This window comes from Esox lucius, chromosome 18 (genome assembly GCF_011004845.1).
Source record: "Esox lucius isolate fEsoLuc1 chromosome 18, fEsoLuc1.pri, whole genome shotgun sequence".
In the NCBI taxonomy this organism is placed as follows: domain Eukaryota; kingdom Metazoa; phylum Chordata; class Actinopteri; order Esociformes; family Esocidae; genus Esox; species Esox lucius.
Window position 1 is genome coordinate 18,775,214 of NC_047586.1, and position 6,346 is coordinate 18,781,559.

Genomic DNA, 6,346 nt, shown 5'->3' on the forward strand with positions numbered 1-6,346 from the left:
TCTCTAAATTTCTATAATTGATATCATTTCACACGGACATAATGGGTTGTTCTGCAGTACATTGTGCTAACCGATCTGGCATTTCCAATCGATCTTTGAATTTTTTTCGGTAAGTTAAATTTATAAGCTATTTAATTAGTAAATAAATGTAATGGGTTAGCTAAAAGACAACAAGCCTCGTTAATAGCCATGTTAATAGCTAGCAGGTGATCGTTAGCTAGAAGTTACCAATAATTCTTGTATTAGGCCTATTCTAAATTAAGGTTAAACATGATGTAAGTTAGGCTATAACATATCGTCTATGTTTAACAAGCAAAGGTTGTACTGTACTTGGACTTGCGATTGATTACGGTATGCGCATTCTGCAAGGGAGAGTGAGGGCGGGGCACAGGGGTGGGGCTGTTGATTTCGCGGCTTTACGGCTTTACTTCCTTCTCGCTACTGCGCATAACTACTGCGCAGAACTGGTCCCAAGATCGTTATCTGCGCAGGCGCAAGTCCAAGATGTCAGCGCCGTATCGGGACACTGGTGGCTTCAGTTTTCACCAATGGAAAAGAGCGAAAGGGCGTCGTCCATTTTTTTTACAGTCTATGGTGCCAGCCATCAGCACGACACTTGAAGGCAAATTCAATTTCGCAATTTCAGCACAAAGGCACAGGCCGAAAGTGTAGGCCCCCCCAAAGAAACACAACAACGACGCAATGAATGCGTTCACCCAAATGTACACAAAACAAGACAAAACATTGCGATTACAAAACTTCCAAGTTAACACCAACCTCGGTAAACGAGATCAAATATTCAATCAAGGAATATACAATGCAGCCAATCAGATCCCTTGTGCACAGGGAATTGAGAGGAATTTGTACCAAAATGGACAAATGCATTTACTAGATGTCGACCACAAACAGACATATTCACAATTCAACATCCAAAACCATTATATACAGGAGCACTCTATACTCCATCACGCAGTCCAACTGCCTAATCTGCACTAATCGCAACGCAATAGGTTAGCTGCACGGGAATGGGTGTCAGGACACGGAACAAAAACAACATTTCCCTAACTACAGACATTTCCCTGACAAGTTTGGCACCAGGTGTCTTCAATATTGAACCTTTTCACAATTTTCTAATATACTGAGAAACTGAGTTTGGGGTTTTCATTCAGTTATAATCATCACAATTAAAAAAAATAAACACTTGAAATATATCAGTCTGTGTGGAATGAATTAATACATTATACAAGTTTCACTGTTTGATTGGAATTACTGAAATAAATCTACTTTTTGATGATATTCTAATTATATGACCAGCACCTGTACAGTGGCTCTCAAAGATATTCGCCCCCCTTGAAATGTTCCACATTTTATTGTGTTACAACATGCAATCGAATCAGATTTTATCAGGTGTTTTCCATGTGCAACTGAAATGCAGGGATAGCAGCAATGAGGTTCCTGATGTAGACACATGCATGTAGAAAATGAAAATATCCTTCTCAGATTTTGTAAAGCTGTGTCAGAGTCCAGTAGTACTGAGAGGCAGTGCTAAGAGGTGGGTGGGTGGGTATGGTTAGTGTTGGGTACAGAGTACAGCAGGGTTACAGTAGTAGGGAAGAAACTGTTCCTGAGCCTGCTGGTGTGGGAACGAAGAGACCTGTACCGCCTTCCCTAAAGATAGGAGGACAAACAGTATGTGGCATGGATGTGAAGGGTCCCTGATGCCACGCGTCCTATGCGGACACCACGTGCGCTGGAGGTCTACGATGGCTGGGAGCAGGGTACCAAAGATTGGCTAAGTGGTTTTTACCACCCATTGCAGGGCCTTCCGGTCGGCCACGGAGCATCCGCCAAACCACACTGTGGTACATTTAGTCAGGATGCTCTCGATTGTAAAAGTTCACAAAGATACATGAAAATTTCTGCCCTCTTCTATTTGCACTTGATAGATGCTAACCGCACTTTGTTGAATCGTACTTTTACTGTTCAATTACAAGAAAGTTGAATCTAACCTAATCTGAAAAGGTGTTTTTACCACTGATTAACACATAAAGGATAATGTGAGAAATCTGATTATATTACCCCATCATATTTTTACGTGTTCCTTAACACCCCGCCAACACTCCTGTAGATGTTGACAATCCACTTGCTTTTAAAAACTGTAAGGGATTTAGATTTCTACAAATTGAATATACAAAGTTTGTTTTTTCAATCCAATTTCAATCCATTTCTGACTTCTTTATTTTATCTTAAACATGGTTATGAAGAATAGAAATACTCTCAAACACTGTTGATGCTTGCAAGTGTTATAATTAAATGAAAAACTTGCAACTTTTTGTCAGACATGAAGATATTAAACACAGGATGTACAGCTAAGTCCGGAAATATTTAGACACTGATACAATTTTCATGTTTTTTGCACTGTACCCCACCACAATGGATTTGAAATGAAACAACCCGGATGCAATTGTACAGACTTTCAGCTTTAACTCAAGGGGTTGAACTTATATCATATGAAACATTTAGGAATTACAACCATTTTCACACACAGTCCCCTTATTTCAGGGGCTCAAATGTAATTGGACAAATGAACACAATTATGAATAAAATTTTCATTTTTAAGTCGAGAATTCTTTGCAGGCAATGACTGCTTGAAATCTGGAATGCATTACCAAACACTGGGTTTCCTCCATTGTGATGATTTGCCAAGTTTTTACTGCAGCGGTCTCCAGTTGTTCTTTGTTCATGGGTCTTTCTGCCTTTAGTTCTGTCTTCGGCAAGTGAAATGCATGCTCGATCGGGGTCGCGATTAGGTGATTGACTCAGCCATTGCAGAATATTCCACTTCTTTGCCTTAAAAAACTCCTGGGTTGCTTTCGCAGTATATTTTGGGGTCATTGTCCATCTGTAAAGTGTAAAGTGGAGGAGTTTAAGTATCTAGGGGTCTTGTTCACGAGTGAGGGAAGGATGGAACGGGAGATTGACAGACGGATCGGTGCAGCTTCTGCAGTAATGCAGTCGATGTATCGGTCTGTCGTGGTGAAGAAAGAGCTGAGCCGCAAGGCGAAGCTCTCGATTTACCAGTCAATCTACGTTCCTACTCTCACCTATGGTCATGAGCTTTGGGTCATGACCGAAAGGACAAGATCCCGGATACAGGCGGCCGAAATGAGCTTTCTCCGCAGGGTGGCCGGGCGATCCCTTAGAGATAGGGTGAGAAGCTCGGTCACCCGGGAGGAGCTCAGAGTAGAGCCGCTGCTCCTCCACATCGAGAGGGGTCAGCTGAGGTGGCTTGGGCATCTTTTTCGGATGCCTCCGGAACGCCTTCCTGGGAAGGTGTTCCGGTCCCGTCCCACCGGGAGGAGACCCCGGGGAAGACCTAGGACACGCTGGAGGGACTATGTCTCCCGGCTGGCCTGGGAACGCCTCGGTGTCCCCCCGGAAGAGCTGGAGGAAGTGTCTGGGGAGAGGGAAGTCTGGGCATCCCTGCTTAGACTGCTGCCCCCGCGACCCGGCCCCGGATAAGCGGAAGAAGATGGTGGTGGTGGTGTCCAATCAGCTAAATTTGGCTGAATGTGAGCAGAAAATATATCCCTATACACTTCAGAATTTATCTGGCTGCTTCTGTCTTCTGTCACATCATCAATAAACACTAGTGACCCAGTGCCATTGAAAGCCATGCATGCCCATGCCATCACACTGCCTCCACCATGTTTTACAGACGTTGTGGTATACTTCGGATCATGAGCCGTTCCAAGCCTTCTCTATAAATGTTACTTCCCATCATTTGTTACAGGTTGATCTTAGTTTGCCTGTCCAAAGAATACTGTTACAGGACTGGGCTGGCTTTTGCAGATGTCTTTTGGTGAAGTTTAATCTGGCCTTTCTATTGTTGAGTTTTATGAATGGTTTGCACCTTATGGTGAACCCTCAGTATTTTTTATTGTGAACTCTTTATGGTAGACTTAGATAATGATATGCCTACTTCCTGGAGAGTGTTCTTAACTTGGCTGGATGTAGTGAAATGTTTTTTCTTTACTATGGAAAGGATCCTACAATCATCCACCAATGTTGTCTTCCATGGACGTCCAGGCCTTTTGGTGTTGCAGAGCTCACCAGTGTTCCTTTTTTCTCAGACTGTACCAAACTGTTGATTTGGCCACTCCTAATCTTCCTGCTAACTCTCAGAATTGTTTTTCATGCCGCCTAAGGATGGCCTGTTTCACTTGCATTGTGAGCTCCTTTGTCCACATGTTGTGAGTTCACAACAACAGCATCCAAATACAAATGCCACAGCTGGAAAATACTCCAGACCTTTTACCTGCTTAACTTATGAAGAAATAACAAAGGAATAGCCCACACCTGTCCATGAAACTGCTTCTGAGTCAATTGTCCTTTTTGGTCCCATGAAAAAGAGGGGGCTACATATTAAAGAGCTTCCTAAAACCTTCCAATTTGGATGTGAATACCTTCAAATTACAGCTGATAGCCTGCACTTTAAGCCCATATTCACATTTTACTACTTGAATATATTTTGGTGAACACCCAAATTAACAAAACTTGTGTCAGTGGCAAAAAATAACCCATCAATTTGAAATGACTAGACCTTGTACATGTAACCCTTTAGGCCCCAATATAATTCTAGAATGCGGCTGTTGATTACTGAAAATTCTCAAAATTCATTATCTTTTTTTCACACATTTCAATCAAACAGACAAAAAACAAAACTAAATTACAATTACAAGTTAACTTCGTTTTTTAAGAGCACTTCTTTAATTTGACAACATATTAATGTAACTTGTAATAATATAATTTGTTCTCTCCCATTAAAAAAGAACGATCTTAAGTTTCCATAAAACGATATATTGCGACGAAATACAGCCAGCAGTCAAATTAGGTCCCTACAGCTAATGTGATGATAATAAAGTAAGCCCAAGACAAATCTCAATACTTATGAGTTTTTATAAATTATAAGGGGAAGTATGTGGCGTACATCTTTGGCAGATGCAGGACATCACCGCAATCAAGTGACAACATTTTACTGCTTTTTGGCCAGCTAATAAAAGTGACAGCTTGTTGCTGCACAAGCGAAACATTTGGGGGCAGACAACTTTATTTTAATCTGACATACGACACAGACAACGGAAAATTAGTTGTCTAGTTAGCAATGGCATTTTGCTTATTTTAATGATATCGGACAAAACGCGAAAAACAACCAACCAAGTCAGCCGGCTACACGGCTACTGCAACGCTTTCCATTACAAGACTGAGCAAGCATTAGTTTGAACTCCACAGCTGATGTCATTGTCTATCAAGTAATCACGACAGGGTTGCGGTTGTCATCTAAAAAATATTACTAACATTTCACAGCATAAAGTATGGACAACACAAAACTTAATGCCACGGTTTATTTCTTACTTACCTCGACATTATTATTGCTTTAAATAGGATGTTTATAACCTCATATCACCAAACAACGCAGAAACAATCTCTTCTAACAAGAAAAGTCTTAGCGGCTTTGGCACTAGCATTTTAGGTATCGAAATGAATAAACCAAAAAAAGTAAAATAATGGCATACTCTTTTCAGTTTTTTTTATTAATGACGACATCCATGGGAATTAGTAACATGCTTTTATCAGGTAGATTTTGTGATATATACACAATATTGTTAAAGAAGCGCCACCGTTCAGCTACAGTAATTTAAAAGACGGCTTCTAAATTTAAACATCGATTCTAGAGATCAGAATATCGATACGATATTTTGGGGGGGAAAGAACTGCGATTTTACATTAAATCGTTGTATTGGCAAAGCACAAGTGACCACAAGGTGTACAAACATGTAACCTAGCCAATCACATAACACAATCAATAATGATGACAACATAATTATATATTTGCAAAAAGGAACATGAGTCTAAAATACACTGCTCAAAAAAAATTAAGGGAACACGTACCCATCACAGTATAACACCAAATCAATTAAACTTTAGGAACATTAATCTGTCCATTTAGGAAGCATAAGCGACTCTGAATCAATGTCACTTGTTTTGGTGCAAATGAAATGCAGGTGGTGCCACAGACAATTGCTCTTTCCTTATCCTTCCTGACTGATTCTTCTGTAGTTTTGCATTTCTTTAGTGTCTTTGTCACTACTGGTAGCATGAGGCAGTACTGCAACCCATCCATGTTGCGCAGATAGTCCAGCTCCTCCAGGATGGCAAATCCATACATGCCTTTGCAGGAAGATTTGCTGTGTCTTCCAGTACAGTTTCAAGAGCATGGAGGAAATACCTGGAGGCGGGCCATTACACGAGGAGAGCTGGACAGGGCCGTAGAAGGGCATCAACT